We start from the raw sequence: 19,634 nt of genomic DNA on the forward strand, positions 1-19,634 counted from the left end.
AGGCATGTACCACCACGTCCAACTATTTATTTATTTATCTATTGAGACAGGAGTCTCATTATGTTGCCAATTTTTGTCTGAAACCCCTGACTCTGACTCGGCCTTCTGTATCGCTAGGATTACAGGAGTGATCCGTTAGTGATCTTCTAAAACAGAGATCCTTACAAAGCTTTTCAAGATAATTGGACTCAGCATGCTAGGCAACCAGAACTATAAGATCACAATTTGAAACAGGCATTTTAGTGGTGATGGGAAGAGGACCGGCATCAAAACAATGTTTCTGCTCTGTCCTTTTGTCCCATATTGTGTAATTCCCAGAGTTCTTAAACCACCACAGCAAGAAAGTAATTATACTTTGAATTTCTCTAAGGCTCTAACTGGAGGGCGTCCAGCTACATTTGCATTTCCGGGAATATTAGTTTAACGATCCAGGTAATTCTGATTGGAGAAATAAAATTTAAGCGAGATAGGAGAGTTGGTAGAAGCAAGTAAAACCGGTGTGTGGGGTTTGGCCAAGGAAAGGCAGAACTCCTTGAGGGTAGGAGACATACATTCACAAACCTCGCGCCCACAGCCCCGGATCTGTGACTAGCAAGTATGTATGATGCACATGAAAGGAACGAGGGATGCCAGATGCGGAGGAACCAGGCAGGGCGCATTCTGTTGGGGGGGCGCCCGGCGGTGTGGCTCAGGCTCTCAGATAACCCAGGCGTTGGGAGGGCGGGGCTCCTGCCGGCCTCCCCTGCAGAGCGGCTCGAGTCCTGTGAAGCTACCAGTTGCCAAATGAAATCTGAAACCTCGGGCTGTGTCTGAGGGTTGGCCCCACTCAGTTGTTCCAGCCTCTTGTACTGTATATTTACACATTCACACACAATCACCCTTTCTAACTTCTGGGACTCTTCTTTGCGCAACTGCTAGGATTTCTCAAGTGCATGTGGCAACGCAGCCCAGCTCTGGGTAGAAACCAGCAGGGCTCCGGAGAGGCTCGGAGACAAGGGGAGCTGTCAAGGCTACTGCGGGGCCGGGAGAGGAGCCACGCGCGGGTGACTGGGCGGCTGGGGGAATCCCCCAACGTCCCACCGCGGGCTCGGCTCTCTCCGCCGCCTGTTTCCTCCGAAACTCGCGCTGCGGGGCAGCCCAGTGCATAGGGCTCAACGCTTCCCGTTGTAGAGGGAAGTAAAGGGGTCTCACTACCTCCTTTTCTTTCTTTGCATTTTCTTTCTGCTGGTCCTGGGAGCCTTTTCCTTCGCAGCAGCAGCCCGTCCCGCGTCAGTCTGGAGCTCCCAGCAGGGTAAGTGACGCAGACGCCAGGGAGTGAACGGAGCCACCCCGGGAGGGACGGACAAGGATGCCTGAGTCCGCGGAGGGGGCTGCTGGGGAGGGGAGGGACCCCAGGAATGCCAGTCTGTTGTAGCGTGTGTGAGTGTGGGCGCATGTGTGTGTGTGTGCGCCCGTGTGTGTGTGCGCGCGCGCTCATGTTTGTGTCGGTAGACAGCAGGCTGGTAGTGTTTCTGGCTTTAAAAATAGATGGAATTAATAAAAACTCTTTGTATACTTCAATTTCCTTTCCTAGTATCCATCCTCCCCTTCCCCCTTTTTGTTTCCGCTAGTGCCTTATTGGAGTTCCCTATATAACAGACGCACAGAGAAAGGTTTTAATTATATGTGTGTGTGTGTGTGTGTGTGTGTGTGTGTTTGTAAAAATATATCTTTTATATGTATAAAATGTATGTTTCAAAGTATTTATAAATATATATTATAAAATATATACATATGTAATTGTAAACACAAAACGTTAAGGAATCTGGTGAATTTGAAGCCATTCAAAAGATTTTTGTCTAGATTTTTGAAAAAGTAACATTTAATGATAAGCATGTAATATGTTCTCATTAAAATAAATACTTTAGACTGCATTTCTTTTACAAATGCCCAAATAGAAGGGAGATAATGTTACTCTGAATTCCTTAGAGAGGTTAGGTTTTCAGTATCAACTAGTAATAGGGAGCCCAGACTTCTTTGTAGACTGTATCAAGTTGAATTCATTTGAATTAAACATTATCTCCAAGTAATTTATGTTTCCAGCACATTTTATGTTACTCTTTTTTAAATCTTCAACAACATCAATGTTTCATCTCTCCCTAAAAAGAGGAAATAAATAAATCGTGCTGAGTATTTGGAATATAAAAGTTGTTAAGGCTTTGCTTATCCATAAATAAAACAATATGTGTTGCTGTGTTTACTAAGTAAGACAAATTCATTGGAATCCAGGGATATTTGCAGTAGAGTTTAAGAACTTTACTCAGTTACTGAGAAAAAGATAGACATACAGATTAAATGCAAACAATCTGTCCCTAGTTCCAATTAGAACTCAAAACCAATCATTCAGGGCAAAAATGGATAATGCTATTAAACTGGGCATTGTAAAGCAAAATACACAGAATTAATATATTAGAAAAAGCCAGAAAACAGCGTAAAGTCACAGCAGACTTGTTCAGCTCTCACTCCCCCTTTTAAATTTCTTAATACTTCCTCTTCTCTGGGCATATTTCAACTTCTAAGAGAGCTCAGTAATAAAACTCCCCTTTTTATCTTCCCTGACTGCCTGACCTTCAGGTAGCAAGTCCAGAAATCCATTCTCTTTAGAGCCATTACTGAGTGGTCTTCACCTTTGACATCTTGGAGGACCGAAATATTGACAGAACTTTGAAATAAATAACATCCTACCATTCACAGGAGATAATTCTTGGTGGAAGACCTTTAAGTGGAAATAAGAGACAAACTGAATTTTTCAGATCTGGAATTTAATTTGAGGTATGTGGAAGGAATACAAAAGAAGTACCGTACTAGGAAAAAGAATCTGTAGTTATTTCTAAATCTGAAGGAGCTGTTGAAATTCAGACTGTCCTTGTCTTTCAACTGTATTACTTGATTTTATTACTTCATCTCAGGGGTTTGGATTTGAGATGAGGGTGATTTCTCTGTAATATTATTCTGAGCTTCATATGCCTTGAATCTGAACTATTCTGAAAATATAAGCCTGATAATAACTGTGAAAGAATTAAGTTATCTAGAAAAATAATTCACTGCAGAACAAACAGCAATGCACTCTTCCAGACAAGAACATAGATTTAGGTGTAGAAGTGTTTTTGGCCGAAATCCCCATGGAAATCCTTTCAACTTTTGCTAGGGATAGTAATGGAGTAATGGCCAAAGCTCTAAGAGCTTTCATGGATCATGGTTTTATTTACTGTGTGATCCTGGACTCTCCAGGGTGAAGGATAGGGAGGGGCAGGAAGGGTGAGGAATGTGCAACAGGTGGTGATGAGTAGTTGAGTCTGATTATTTTGCTGTCTTAGCCAAAGCCTGTTGGTATTTACCAACAGTTCCCTTAATATTTTCACTGTGACCTACTGGCCCATTGACGAGTGTTTTCTTTCTGGCCTGATTAGAGTCTGGGTTGGTTTCTCAGGGCTGAAAGCAGGTGGTGCTACTGTACAGTTCAGGCCATGCATTCTTTTCCTGTTCTTAGTGTGTTCGGTGTTGCAGCACCATCTTAGTTGTTTGTAGTTATTTTCCTGTGAATTTTATGGTCAGAATTGAAGGGTTTTTTTTCCCATGAATTGAACTATGTCATGCTGATTCTTTCTGCCATGTTTCAGTTTCTGGTAAAAGTGGGTGCTTTGGAAAAACAAGATGGGGAAGGTGGGTAGAGCTTCAGTTTGGAGCCTAGTAAGAAGAGACAGCCACCCAGTTGGTTGTATGTGGGTGTGGAGGAGGTTGGTGATAACAAGAGCTTGAGACATCCATTCTTGACTGATTGCATTCTACAGAGGAGAAACAGAAGAGATTTAAAATGGAGAGATGTCTGTTTGCTCTTAAGGCCATGTCTGAAGGACTAAGATCTCTCCAAGATAGAGAAAGGTATTTAAAAATACAATTGTTAAACGGTCAGCTTAGCCATGAAGTTAATGTACTTCATGTGAAGAATGGAAGCCTCACATCGAGTTTTGCAATGGTAACCCATCTGTCTTTGCTATGCAAACTCAAACTTTACAAGGTTCTGATGGCTTCAGCAGCTAAGTAAAAGCACATTTGGAAGTGAAGGGATTATTGTGATGAAGAATCAAAGAATATTCAGTTTTTGGTGGTTATTGTGTACATGTGTGCTTTTAAGCAGCATCTACACTCCACTGTGGCATTGCTACAATTAATCTTTACAAAGTCCAGAACTAACTGTCTAAGTTCCTTTTCCTAAAACCTTCGTTGGATCCCAATGACTTACAATATTTAAACTCTTTAGTAGTTTCTAAAAGCTCTTCCAAGCCCTTTCTTTTTACCTCTTCATGTACAAGGGCTCCTCACTGTTCAGACTTCTGATCTCTGGTTCATGGATTCATTCTCCTGGAATGCCCTCTGACTGAAAGTCCCTCTTGATTCTTGGTGGCTCAATTCCAGTGGAACTTCCTTCGGGAAAACTTACCCAATTCCGTGAAGAATTAATCATTTCATCTTGTCTGCTTCTGTAGCATTTCGAACATACTTTGAATAATTGTTGTTGCAGCAATTTTTATATATTTCCCCTGGCCATTCTAACAACTACTGTGAGTTCCTCAATGGATAGATTGGTGGTGGGGGAGCCACCTGAATCCAAGCCCCCAGCCCAGTGTCTGAAACATAGTAGACATCTGGTAATGGTTCCCCAATAAATGGGCAAGTAAAGTCATAAATAAATAAAGTACTGGTGCACTCCAACTTATGACGATAGTTATATCCCAAAAATCCATGTGAAAAACGTCTATTTGGTCCCAGAGTTTATTTTTCAAACGTAACAATGCTACAAAATGTAATTCACTTTCCAGACCAGCCCACACATGCCTATTTAATTTCTATCATAGGTGAAATATTGTGCTTTTGCAAATCTAAAGTAAAAGAAAGACAAACAAAAACTACTGTTAAATCATCTTTTTCTCTTGGAAATCACAAAGTACACTTGTGCTTAAAGAAAACAGAAACAATTATAATAGATATACATTTTCCACAATTGTTTTTTATATTGTACTGTAAAATCTGTAACATGTGAAATCCCAGTGGGAGGTCCTGGATTTGGCTGTGAGGACTAATAATAAAGTTAAATTTGGAGACAATACTTACGGAATGGGCAAAAGTCTTAATTAATCAAACAAAATAGAAATAATAATTCTGGCTATTTAATAATTATCTGGAGTGCTAGTGCTTGAGGGAAATCAGATTTAATTAAAGGAGAAAATGGAGCTGGATAGAGAAGAGGAAATTTAGAGGGACAGCTTCTTTCACGTTACTGTTTCTTTATTATATTGATTTTTTTTTTTCATCTTCTTTGAGCACTGAGGCAAATTCAAAGTTTATTCCTGAAAACAATTGTCTTTGTCTCCAGTTATTTTTGCTGACTAACATGTAGAAAGGGGCTTACATACTGTTTAGGCTAAAATACATATAGGCTTATTTTATTTTCAGAGGAATGTTACCTTTGTTACGTGAGTACCTGCCATTCAGCATGTGGATAATACATATTTTGATCAAGAATTCATATGTGTATTTCAGAGTGTAGCCAGGGATTGACAGTTCAAGTTGCTCCTTATTCAGCGTCTCTGAAAAGCCTGGAACTACCATCATTGATACTTAAGAGTAATAGTCCAATTGCTAATTTCTCTAAGTTTTCTAAACTCTCTATATCAAATTACATAACCAGAAATTTACTACTGTGGTCACATTCAACACTTTTTTGTTAAAATGTCCAAGTGTCTTTATCACACTATGCTTTAATATGATATCCCCCCCTTTATTTTTCTACTGAGAGTCAATATAAAAGCGATGAGCTGCAATGGAAAGAAATATCTTTGCACCTTGTGTTATGTCTTTTAAATTCTTTGCATAAGGATTTATATGATATATTCCTCTTTGTCTTGACTGCTAGGAATTTTTTTAAAGTAATATCTCTTCTGATTAACTAGTGGGTTTTTTTTTTTTTTTTTTTTTTTGATTAGAAAAAAGACAGGCTAAGAAATCACCGTGCTTCTCATTTTAACTTGTCACTCGAAAAGCTCTGAACTAATTTGATGCTCAATTATATGCTAGTCAAGGTTTTCCTATGACATGGTTTGCATCATCTTGTTCTCACTTTTAATACGCTTATGATACCCATAAATATAGTAAGCTAATCAACCTGAGTTAAATCGATGATGAAAATAGGTTAGTTACATCACTGTTTTTTCCTTATTGATACAATTAGTTAAATATTTATGAATTTATATGGTATAGCTTTAGTTTTTTGGAAGCAATAATTTTTTTCGAGGTCATTTTTTTGTAGTTCCTCAACACATTTTGGGTACTGCTTTTATACTGCCTGATAAATAAAATGACCTTTCTCCAAAATGCTACATTTTTTAAAAAGCTCAGAAAAAAATCATGTTTTAGTAACTTTGAAAGTAGATACTAAGGCCAAATGTGAGTTTTTTTTCAATATGTGTATCACAAATGTATAGAATTCCCGTAGGGAAGTCTCTGAGAAATGTAAGAGTAAACCTTTTGTTTTTTCTTACAAATTGAATCTATCAATAAATTGAGGCTGACGGGGCTGTAATTAGGGCTGTTTTTAAACCACCAAATTGAATTTTCAGAAAACAAAGTAATTTTCAAATTCTCCAGAGGGAGAATTTAACTTTCATTTTGTCTTGAGTTTTTTTTTTTTTTTTTCACTTTCTCTTTGAATCTAAGACTCTCGTAATAATAATCACTCTAATGCATAAAGTACTTCTACATACCAAGTACCCCATGAGATACTTTTACATGCATTACTTCTGATTCTAGTAGTAATTTGAATTAGTAATTCTAGATGTAATCTATGTTATATTTGATCCAGATATTTTGGTTCCCATTGTATGGGGATGTCTAGGTTCAGAGAGGTAAAGAAAGTTACCCAAGTTAATGTAGACTTGAACATCAAAACCACATCTGCATGAGTCCAAATACCCTGCCATATTTACTATGTCCCATTCCTCTCATGCTTTTCAATTATGAATTTTAGAGTAATAAGCTGGGTATTTCATGGGCTTGGCATATAGGATAAGCCCTGATCTCAATATGATGTGCATGAACTGGCCTTAGAGTTCTCTTGAAGGTCTTTTAGATGACAGCATTCTAGTGCTGTGAATTGGCATCCCTGGGATGGGTCACCACTACCAAGATTGGCTAGTGAGGAAAGAGGCTCCATCTACCATAGGCCAGTAACTGAAACAATCTGTAGTGATTAGCTTAACCAGACTATTTTCTGGTGAGAAGGGAACAGGAAAGGTATGGTCCACAGAGATCCAATCATCTATATCCATTAATTAATTCCATGACATGGGGACATATGTCTTGGGAGCACTGTGAGCATCAGGTGGAGACAAAGAGGAAGCAAGTGGTCCCAGTTTAGGACTGGAGGCCCGGCTTGGAAAAGCTGAAATACAACCCAAAGGATGATTTCTTTGGGGATAGCAACTGAGAAAAGAAGAAAGTTAGGTTAGTGGTGTCAGTAAGTCACTGGGCACACGGAAATGAAATGAGCTACAGGGAATGGGATTTCAAAGCCAGTCTTTCTCAGAGAAGGTGCATTTATTAGAGGAATCGTTGGAGTGTATCTCCCTCCTGTTTGAGGAGATACCTAGAGAAGAGAATTCTGTAGCTACATTGAAGAATCATCTTCAATTCTTTCATTTTCTTGGGAATATCTGTTGTAAAAATTTCTTATGTGAAGGAGTTTCTAGCAAGATGATCTGGGGGAGTCAAAAGAGGCTAATGTTATCTTATTGCAACCTAACTGTGTAAATCCAGGATTTAGCCACACGAATACTACCTTCAATGTCATTTTGTTTTTCACATCCCATTATGTGTCATGTATGTCATTTCATGCGTTTGTAGTTGTGAAATGGTAAAGTGAAATGTTGGTGATTGTGTATAACATCATGTATGGGGTGTACAGCAGGTCTCTCCTTTCTCATATTTCTAAATAACTTGTTGATTAGAGATTTCATTTATTGGTGACAACTTACGCTTTCATCATGGAATAACTTTTCAGTACCTGCAGGGTTAGGAAAGGTTGATGGGTTCCAAGGAGGAGCTGGGGTCTTTGTGCCTGGAGACAGGTAGAAGCCATGGGCATTGTCTCTTGAGGAGCTCTGAGAACCCGTGCACAACAGGTCAAGCTATTGAGGGAGGATGAAGGGGGAAGAGCAGAAGCAAGGTCATAGGATAACAAGTGCCAGAAGCCAGGAATCAGGAGAAAAGGCAAATCCAGAGACAGTACCAGGAGCGAAAAGCCAAAGGAAAGGGAAAGGAAACAGTGTTTGATATGGAAATTAAGAATGCCTTTTCTATGTAAGAATAGATAACAATGATTGAAACCTTACTGCATGCCAGTTTTGTCCTGTGCTTGTCGTAGGTTATCTCATTTAATCCTCATAGTTCCTACATGAGCCCTATCTCTCTTTTATAGATGGGAAAACCGAAACCTAGAGAGGCTTAGTAGCTTGCCAAAAATCACACAGCCACTAGGTATTAGATCTGGGATTCAAATTAAAGTATGTCACTCCAAGAGAGCAACCTTTACTGTTATGCTCTGGAATTAGACCTATGTTCTAACCTGGCACTGCTATGATTAAGCCCTGCAACTTTGGGCAAGTTGCATTCACTGATTTTCACTACAGTTTTCCTTTTCTGTAAAGATGAGCATTTAATAACACCTGCTTCATAGTGTTAATGTGAGTTTTAAATTTATGAAATGAGCAGTGCATGGAAAGACGGGAGAGGTGTCTGACACCTGGTAAATATCAATACAAGTTAATAGTTATTATTAAAATCAGTGACAAACAGGGGAGTCCTAAGCAATAGTTTTCAAATTGTAGGTCTTAATCTAATAGTGGTCATAAAATCAAATTACTGCTTGTGACCAACATTTCTTTCTGAATGAAAAGGAATAGAATAAGATAGAATGAATGGAAAAAAAACTCAGTTTTCATCATATATGGTAAAAGTAAAAATTGTTTCATATGTTTTAATGTGTGTGTTTATGTGTATCTCATACACCAGGTAGAAATTTAAAATGTGCTTCTGATTATTTATAACAATAATTAAAAAATAAGTATCTTTAAAAACCTTTAAGGGAGTAGTCCTCAATTATAGTACCAGGACCAGCAGCATCATCGTTTCCACCTGAGAAATGCAAATTACTAAGCCTGCCCCACCCAGGACCAGCCACTGCCTTTAACAAGGCCTCCAGGTGATTCTGATGTACACTAAAGCTTGAGGACCACTTATCATTCAAAGGTGGCATTTGGAAATCATGAAAAAGCTAGATACTTAAGATACATCTAAATACTTAAGAATAAGTAAACGTATACATTGATATTGTATTGATTAAAGATTTTAACTCATCACAGCATGCTGTCCAGTGTTTGTGTGACCTCGATTTTGTGTAGATTTTGTCCCTATTTTCCTATGCTGTCTACTTATAGTGCTGCTGGGTAAGTCCCATAGAAGTCAATTAGTTTACATGTAAAAGGATGCTCACTAGTTAGATTCTCTACCTTCTAGAACTACACATTCTTTGTATGTAGCCCTGAGCCTGGGGAATCTAAATTATATTCAATTTGAAACATTTTAGTGATGATAGTTCTGATGCCTAAATGAATATAAAATTAGAAATTATTAAAAACTCATAAAAACAGCACTGGATATTTTATTAATCGACATTTATTTTGAGACACACAGGCAGTTGGGAAACTGGCAATCCAGTTAATGCAATAATAATATTTATGATACAAAATTTGATATAAATGGAAATATAAATTTGTGCACTGAGAATTTTTTCCCATCAAACAATATATTTAAGATATTTATTGATTGCACGTTATTAAAGAGCAAGCAGATAATATTACATTCACCTCCGTTTGTTTGCTGTGTGTCATGTCATTTACTGTTTTTGTTTTTCTTTGAGACAGGGTCTCACTTGTTGCCCAGGCTAGAGTTTAGTGGTGCCATCTCGGCTCACTGTGCAACCTCCACCTCCTGGGTACAAGCAATTCTCCTGTCTCAGCCTCCCAAGTAGCTGGGACTACAGGCATGTGCCACCACGCCTGGCTGAATTTTGTATTTTTGGTAGAGATGGGGTTTCACCGTGTTGGCCAGGCTGGTCTCAAACTCCTGAACTCAAGTGATCCACCCACCTCGGCCTCTCAAAGTGCTAGATTACAGGCATGAACGACTGCACCTGGCCATCATTTATTGTTGTATTTGGTTTATAGTTGGTGAGCTGTATTTGCTTTAAGACTTAAAAGTATTCGATTTGAAAACCCTGCATCCAGATTCACTAGAAAATATTTGAAGGTGTTCTCTCCCATCTTTTTTTCCTTAACAAAATAGTGCCTTTGATTTTTAAAAAGTAGGCTTTAAGTAGGTATATATATTAACTGTAAGTTTTAAAAGATCCTCCTTTATTTTTTGTTTAAATAAATGCTATGGTTAGAGAAAAGTGAAAAGGAGATTCAGAAAATATGGGAAGATGTGGACTCTAATCCTACCTCTGATATTAATTAGTGTCTAAGAACTCAGGCAAAGCACTTTGTTTTTCTAGACTTCAGTCTCCTTAGCTATAAAATAAGAGGGTTAAATTGTTTCTAAGGTTGTTCCAACATTGAAAAGTCTATGCTGACAAATGGCAGTTTGTTCCTTTTGAACAATTTTTTTTTCTTTTTTCTTTTTCTTTTTTTTTTTTTTTTTTTTTTTTGAGACAGTCTCAGTTCATCACCCAGGCTGGAGTGCAGTGGCGATCTCGGCTCATTGCAACCTCTGCCTCCCGGGTTCAAATGATTCTCTTGCCTCAGCCTCCTGAGAAGCTGGGACTACAGGCATGGGCCACCATCCCTGGCTAATTTTTATTTTTGTATTTTCAGTAGAGATGAGGTTTCACAATGTTGGCCAGGCTTGTCTCAAACTCCTGACCTCAAGTGTTCTGCTCACCTTGGCCTCCCAAAGTGCTGGGATTATAGGCCTGAGCCACCGTGCCTGGCCATTTTGAACAATTTTGGTAAGACTTGGCTATGTGTATGCATTTCGCAGGTCTCTGAAAAATGGGTATATGATTTTATAGAGGAATGAGGATCTGGAAGGCATAGCTATAAATTGATGAAGTTTAGAGTAATCATTCTTGGACAGATTTCATGTACCATTGGGCTAGTTTTCATCAGCTGTGGTTTTCAGGGGATATGTGATACCCTAACAAGGAGGAATTTGAAAATGTATGAGGGTGTTTTCTTTTTCATCATGGCAATGATTGGATGAAGCTACTGGCATTTAATGCAAGGGTCAAGATACGAAATGTCCTGCAGTATGTGTGTGATGATCTGTCACTACAATGAATTTTTCTTCCTCAAATATAAAAGATTTCCTCATTGAGAAACTGGCTAATTAAGTTAAAAGATTGAGTTTTAACTTTATATTTGTAAAATCATCTGGGAAATAGGAAATGAAGTCACATACTTTCTGCTGTTTCAGTAAAACAAATGCAAACAATATCTATTCTTAGATGACAACTGGTGTTTATGATGCATGAGAGAGAACAGCCTTCAGCTATCTGCACTATGTATTGACAATGCAGTAAGAAAAGCAATGAAAAACTTGGTTCTGTTAGTACAGTGAGCAAATATAACTTAAGGACATACCAGGAATAGTTCCTTTAAGTCAAAATTACTAGTTTCTTGATGACAGCCATATTTTTAATGAAATGGCTTACGTAAGTTTCCATTCAATGTAACTAGATATTTCTTGAGTTCAAATAAATGCTATGATGAAAGCATTACATGCGTAGATTTCATCCCTGCTATAAGAAATGCTACTAGCTTAACAGTGCTATACAGTATACTGAGTACTTCCTGTCCCTCCTTCTGCACTTTTGTCCTGGCCTCCCCCTCGCACTTGTCTTGGCTTTGTAGATCCTGGGTCAGGCTAAGGATAAAGCTCATTCAGCACAAGTGACTCATCCAGGGCCTTTTCAAGAACCTTTGTAATGTTTTCAAATTTAAGGTGAACTTTGCTTCGGCAACACTTAAGTTACAGGACCATTTTCTTAAAATTCACTTCACTCTTCCATCGAACTTCTTGCATTTGTCGAGTCCTCGGTTTGCTTGTGTGTATTTTTTTAAACTACTGCTTCTTATTCAGCTATGAGATACTGTGGGTATGAAAGGTGTTGTATGGATAAAATTGTTGCCTAGCAAGCCAAAGCCACCTCGATATTTTCCAAGAAGGAAACTCCTGATTCCCCTGACTTTTTTTTTTTTTTTTTTTTTTTTTTTTTGGTGAACCTGAGTCTTAACACCTCCACAGGATAGGGGGGAAAGAGAGGTGTAATTGAAATGTATAACCCCACCTTTCCTATAAATTTGGTGAAAATTTAGGTTAGAGGAGAAGATTAAAATTACAGAAATATAAAGTCTTTTGGATAATCTTCCATTTTTATTTTCTATGCTAGGCCAACACAATAGCACAATAACAAATTAAAATTTATTCTACATAGAATATAGCATTGTAGGTCCCCTTAGAATAAATTCATAGGACTTCAGAAAAAAGCCTACTTAAAAAACAGCTATTACCACCTCTCCTCCAATCTTTGCAGTGGAAAATGAGTCCAAAGTGACTTAGATGATTTGACTCAGGACACATGGTGAGGAATGAGCAGACCAGTCTCTTGAATTTTAGCAGCTGTCCTATTTCTCAGGAGCCATTTTCACCTGGAGTTCCCTGAGAGAATTAAACCTAAATGCTCTCCTAAGACATCTGATGCAAATAATGAATTGCCTCTTCTGCTTTGCAACTAGAAGGGTATTAGTTTAGTAACATCATTGACAAAATTGAGAAAAGAGTCACTAGTATGATTTTCTGTGTTCCATTATTTAGTTGAGAAACTTTTTGGCTGAAAAAAGAGCAAGGGAATGTGTAATTAACATCTTTAAAAGTATTTTATGGAGCTTAGATTAACTCTAAAGGCAGCTGAAAATTATACCATATTAATATCAAGGTGTAACTTTTAACTTGTTTTTGGTTACATTTTAAACTAATTCTTTCTATATTCCTTATAATAATATTAATTATGTTTGGGCCCATTTAATGTAAATTGAATATTCTCCACATTGTCAATTTTCAATTAATTCAGTCTTCAAACCACATCAGAATTGTACATTATTTCATGCTCTTCATGTGCCTGAAAAACAACAAATAAGTAAGTCTGATGGTATTTAACATTTAAGAGGTTTCATGAAGAAGGTAAAATTAAAAACAAAAACTAACTGGTTAATCGCTTTAAGCACTGCCTTGACCAATCAAATAATCACTGAAGGTGAGTGAGAGAATGGATGAAGAGAGAAAAAGAGGATTCAGCTCATGGCGACTGCTGTGAAAGTCTGAGAAACAGGGAGAGTTCTTTCTGTGCAGGGCTTTTATTATCTCTCTGTTTGCAGTCCATCCTTGACTGTTTAATTTGTGGAACATTCCAGGGAGTATCCTTAGCTTCCCTGACATAAGCCTGAGACTGAGGCTTGGCAACTCAGAGGGACTCCTTTCTGAAGCATGAGAGGCCAAATAGAGCAAGTTGGCTGTGTAGCTCATGGCTCAGCTGGGTGAGACAGACTCTTCATCTGGAGCAAGGTGAGCCCTTTGTGCAGCTGAGCTGTGGGGTGCCAGAGCATGCTGTTCCCCATACCTTTTCAGAGGCTTTGAGAAATACAGGATGCAGTCTCAGAAACACTGGGTTACTTCTGTAGCTCAAAAGGAATAATACTAAATGCTTAGATTTTCTTCCAGTATTTGCTCATGGCTCAATGGTATCCCTTCTAGGTTTGTGCTTCTGATATGTATTTCCAAACAAGAATAGGACACTGGTGGCTTGTGAAGGTTAGAATTTATTTGTTTAGCAAACAACACTGGGATCAAATGTAGAGCAATAATAGTAGTGGCATGTTTTTACTGCTGTTTTCTGTTAGTTTGATGTAATGAAGATTTTCTTAATCTCTTAGAAATAGCCATTAAGTAAAACAAAATTATATTGAATTATTTGGTGGAAATGCCAAGCAATTAGTGTATGACATCATTTATGAGCTGTATTATTAATGTGAAATGCTAAAATAATTCAGCAAGATAAATGACATGTAAAGGTCATATTACCATGGGTCTGGAGGAGGCAGAAATGGGAGGGAGAGGGAGAAAAAATATATATGTCATGTTAAAGTAGAATGTGATAAAATTACTGGTAATATTTTGTATTAGTCTGAGATATGCTGAATTATAGTTTGTGATGTTTTTTGTCAAGGTAGTCAGGGAACAGGTCTAGTGATTGCTTACAAGATCAGAGATTGATTCCTGATACCAATGTTGACCCATAAATTGTAGCCAGAGCAATTAAGACTGTGTTTAAAGTCTTGGGGCAGAATGCAGAGGTCTCTGGTTCATAGGAACCAGGTTGTATTTTGCCTTAAATCTGAGCATTGGTTCAAAATAAAGGTGTAAGATGCTTTTTCTTGAGTTGGTAGTTCTTTGCTTTGCAATTTCCTGGTATTCCATTGTTAAATTCCAGACAATTCTCCTTAGAATTCATTCACACATGAACCAGTTTACTTTTTCTGAGAGTCTAAATTTTGTGCCATAATTGATTTTAATAAGAGGCAGGGAAGCATCATTGTTTTCTGACTGTAAAAAACTATAGTTAAACAATCGAGCCATAGAATATTTGTTTGGCAGCTCTGGGAAGGGTTTTAATTAGCCCCAGCTCTTGTTAAAATAATGCATTTGCCTCTCACAGGTCTATGAATTTAGAACTTTTTGTTTGTGGTAAATTAGTGGCCACCAACTAGTATTTGATAGAATCAAAAAGATTTGTTCCCCCACCCCCACTTCCCAAAAACAAAGCTTGTATGATCTGACATTATAAAAGCCTTGGCAATTGTACAATTTGTTAATAAACATTTCCCCACAGAGAACACTCAATATAATTCCAAAAAATCTCGGATAATTTCTCATCTTTGTATATCTTTATTTCAACACAAATACTTTCTGCAAACTCCCATTTGCCTTTGCTTAATTTGATAAGTTTGTTTAGTTTTACACTTTCTTGTTATTTAAGCAAGATTGAATCATTTTTTTCCACCTGTGATTGGTATTTATAAGGGTTCATACAACACTTGCTACTTTAGGTTGATCAGTTATCTTGTTTGTCCCCTTGGATGTTATGGCAAAATCGTGCATAACACCAAGTGTCTTGTAATTTACCACATAAGAATAATGCTTGCTTGGGCTAATTTTAAGTTGATAACTTTTTCATAATTAATCATTGGTTTTAGGTCATATTTTTTTTAGCTAATTGATGGCTGCTATAGTACATTCTTCCATTTAAAGTAAGCCCTTAAGAAAATAACAGTTTTGTTCTCTCTCATTTCCTCTGCTAATTCCTGTGTTTAACCTTAAATATCAGATCCAGAAATATGATTACAAAAATAAGTAACAGAAACTAATCCATTCTAGTATTAATTGCCATTTACTGTTCTTAGACTTTTTCACTTATTTTTATTAATAAATCAGCTAGATTCTATTTCAACTTGGACATTATCCAGAAATCACCTGGGGCCTGTACACACGTGCACACATACACACACGACAGTATGGAGGGAGCAATGATGCTGAGTAGGAGTCCCAAGAGGGGTTCTGTGTGGACTAGGTACTTCCTGGGGACTTGGAACTGATGGTTTTTATCTAGGGTGTTGCCCTGAATCTACACTTGTTTCTTAGTCCAGGGAAGGCTCTGGCCAGAGTACTGTCAACCAAGTGTCTTGTGATGGGAACATCTAACACCTCTGGGTGTCTGCAGTGCTATCTCATGGAATTAGCCTCAGGTTGCCTTAGAAGTTTCAGCTGCTTCAATGCTCTGAATTCTAATGAATTTGAGACTGTACTGAGCAGGTAACAGCTGTGAGTGAAGGGCCATATCACCAGCTTATTTACTCTTATTCTAATTTAAAGTGATAGGCCCCTTCCTCTTTGAAGTTAAATGTCTTGTGTCTGTTCTTTCTCTCACCACCTTTTTGTCTTTTCTCTTCCATTTTGGTTCTTTTTGTTTCCTCCCTCTCTCCCTCACCCTTCACTCCTTCCTTCCGTATTTCCTCCCTCTTCCCTCCTCCCTCCTTCCCTTCCTTCCTTCCTTCCTTCTTCTTTCCTTTGCCTTTTCTCTTTATTACCCTAGAATGTTGCCGTATCAGTTTCCTCTAAGTATCAAACTTTCTTATGATCTTTTTCTTCCTCTATTCCTTCTTCTTATTATCGGTCATGGTGTTTATTGACCCTCTTTCTTCTTCAGTTACACATTTCCAGGATGTGCTACACTGGCCAATATCTTTGTTTCTTTTGGACTCCAAAACCATTTCACTTTAATTGTTCAAAGCTGCTTGAATGAACTTTTGTATAATTATTATTAACTCCTCCTTTCTACTCCTATCCTCATAAAGCTTTTATAGAAATGTAAAACCAGATAAGCAGCTGGTTTGATAAATAATACTTTGATAGTGGATTTTAAAAAGCCTATATTTAAAGAGTCACTCTATTCTAATACTTCCTCACAATGCCAAGTCACTTAAAAGATTTTTTTAAATGAGAATAATTGTCAAATGATATAACATAACTGAAAACATTTCATGACACAAATGATACTTATTGCTACTGAGATTTACTATCAAAGAGAGTCGCTATTCAGTATCACAGGACATTTCAAAATCTATATTTTATTTTTTAACTTATTTCAAAATAATTTAAAACAAAAAAATTGCAAAATGTATTCTTGTATAACCTTTTCTAAATGCTAGCATTTTAGAGTTATCAAAACCAGAAAATTAACATTGATAAAATACTATTAACTAATATATAGTTGTTATTTAAATTTTATCAATTATCCCACCAATGTTCTTTTTCTGGAGAGAGAGACAAACGGAAATCATACACAACATTTAGTTGTCATGTCTCTTAGTTTCCTCCAGTCTGGGTAGTCTTTCTGTTTCTTACAGGATCTTGACACTGTTGAAGTCTAGTGACCAGTTATTTTGGAGAATGTCTCTCACTTTGTGTTCTGATAATAAAACTCAGTTTGTGCATTTTTGGTAAGAGTATATTGAATTGGTTCTATTCCCTTTTCAATGCATCATATCAGGGAGGATATGATGTCAGTTTGTCTAAATACTACTGAGGAAAACTTCAATTTTTGATTCAAGGTTGGTCAGGTTTCTCTACTGTAAAGTTGCTAGTTTACTTTCTGTAACTCATAAGCATTTTGTGGAGAGATACTAAGTAAATGACCAGTTTTTTTCTATCATGATTTCAGCTATTAATTTTGTACTCATTGATCATTCTTGCCTGAAACAGTTGTCACTATGGTGTTTGCCAAATAGCAATTTTCTGTATCCATCATTCCTTCTACCATTATTAGTTAAAATTCTTCTACGAGGAAGAGTTTTCCCTTAATCCCCACTTATTTACTTTCAATTATTTACATATATCAGTTTGGACTCATGGGGATCTGTTTCATTCTATGAGTTATAATCCATTACAATTGATATTTATTTTGTTGCTCAAATTGTCTGCATTTGACCATTAGAAGCCTTTTAAATTGGCTCCTGTGTCTTTTCTTTATATTACCATCATTTTTGAGCATTCTTATTTTCTGGTACTACAAGATGCTCTAGGCTCTTCTTGTACTCCACTTGATCTAGCCCATGAGTCAATCATTTTCTAAGGAAACCAGATTTCTGTTGTTGAAGAACGGAATTTAGAAACCAAAAATCTGGGTGTTACTAGTGCTCATTCACAAAAGAATGTATCTCTTTTTTCCCACAGTCTATTTACTTATTTGCTTAAATCTTCCATACACAAAAAGTACTTTCAGAATTGTTAATCCACATCTCTGTGGAAAATATTTACTAACAAGAGTGCAATATTTAGCCTTAGAAGATAAAGTCAAAACACTTTATTTCCAAAGTTACTTTTCTTCTCTTCCTCATCGTGAAAGTTTTATGCTTTGACCTATCAGGAAAACTACGGCGACTTCATGTTAAACCAAATATTTACATACTTAAGTGAGTCATCTACAAATGAAGGTTTTATTTCTTAATAGACTGATTTTGATACTTGCTTTGTTATCAATATGAAAATGAAGCCTCATATATGTAATATTTTTCTTTATTTCTTCTTAAAAAAATGAGTTACATGTGCAGAATGTGCAGGTTTGTTACATAGGTATATGTGTGCCATGGTGATTTGCTGCACCCATTGACCCATGCTCAAAGTCCCCCCTGCTCACCCCTCAGCCCCCAACAGGCCATGGGTGTGTGTTGTTCCCCTCTCTGTGTCCATGTGTTCTCATTGTTCAACATCCACTTGTGAGTGAGAACATGTGGTGTTTGGTTTTCTGTTCCTGTGTTATTTCTAATATGTTTTCATGCTATTGTGAAACTTCCAGTGCTGGTTAAACTTAGGAAAATGTAAAATCCCATGAAAACGGCATATCGTTTCACTTGAAAATCTTAACTGATATTATTTTAAGCTTTTGCTAAAATTTGCTTAGGAATTATTATCACCAATAGTTTATTTATAGTATTTTTTAAGCTTCCTTCTTTAACTTTTACTCTCATTGTTCTGGGTCTTTCTCAACTTTCCCACTTTCACATTCCCTGATTCTTTTACTTTTAAATCTGCTCTGAGGACTAACTCAGTTTCAGGTTATAAAGGTGGAAATTATGTACAATTTTATAGCCTCACTTCCCATTTCTGACATCAATAAAAATATGTTTCTAACCAATACTGGATAGGAGATATTCCAAGAGACAAGGGGAACTTTTTTCTCTCCCTTTGTCTTTATAGGTATGTTTCACAGCTTTCATTTGATAGAAAAGCAAAAATGAAGTATGCAAAAGCAAACAAACAAACAACAAACAACAGAAGTCCAGAGCACATTGAGTCATTTGTTAGTTAGCCAAACATTAATGATTGAAGTATCACTGAATCGTGGCTAATACGTGGTATTCAGCTATCCCTATCCCCAGCTTAAAACCATGTAACTTTGGTTAGAATTGACAATACAAATGATTTTCTCTTACTGGAACTCACAGAACTGTTTGTTCTATTTTCTTTTCTTTTTTTTTTTTTTTTTTTTTTTTTTTTTTTTTTTTTTTTTTTTGAGACGGAGTTTCGCATTGCTGGAGTGCAATGGCGCGATATCGGCTCACCGCAACCTCCACCTCCTGGGTTCAAGCAATTCTCCTGCCTCAGCCTCCTGAGTAGCTGGGATTACAGGCACGCGCCAACATGCCCAGCTAATTTTTTGTATTTTTAGTAGAGACGGGGTTTCACCATGTTGACCAGGATGGTCTCGATCTCTCGACCTCATGATCCACCTGCCTCCACCTCCCAAAGTGCTGGGATTACAGGCTTGAGCCACCACGCCCGGCCTTGGTCTATTTTCTTTTAAGATATGGGACTTTTGCATTTCCTCCATATAGCATAGCGCTTCCATCATTTGCACTTTAAATTCT

General features: G+C 37.3%; 1 protein-coding gene across 2 annotated transcripts in view; it reads left to right on the forward strand.

Moving 5' to 3' along the window:
• Positions 1 to 795: 795 nt before the first annotated feature.
• The window catches only part of ARHGAP24 (Rho GTPase activating protein 24), a 498,792-nt gene continuing 479,953 nt past the window's right edge, over positions 796 to 19,634 (forward strand). The window contains exon 1 of one of the 2 annotated variants that reach the window (XM_003923977.4): positions 796 to 1,291. The gene's annotated coding sequence lies outside the window, so the exon portion shown is untranslated. Of the gene's footprint in view, positions 1,292 to 1,326; positions 2,812 to 19,634 lie in introns of those variants that run through there. The other variant, XM_074396393.1, reaches the window with a different exon arrangement.

The sequence above is a fragment of the Saimiri boliviensis genome, chromosome 3, assembly GCF_048565385.1.
Source record: "Saimiri boliviensis isolate mSaiBol1 chromosome 3, mSaiBol1.pri, whole genome shotgun sequence".
Classification (NCBI taxonomy): domain Eukaryota; kingdom Metazoa; phylum Chordata; class Mammalia; order Primates; family Cebidae; genus Saimiri; species Saimiri boliviensis.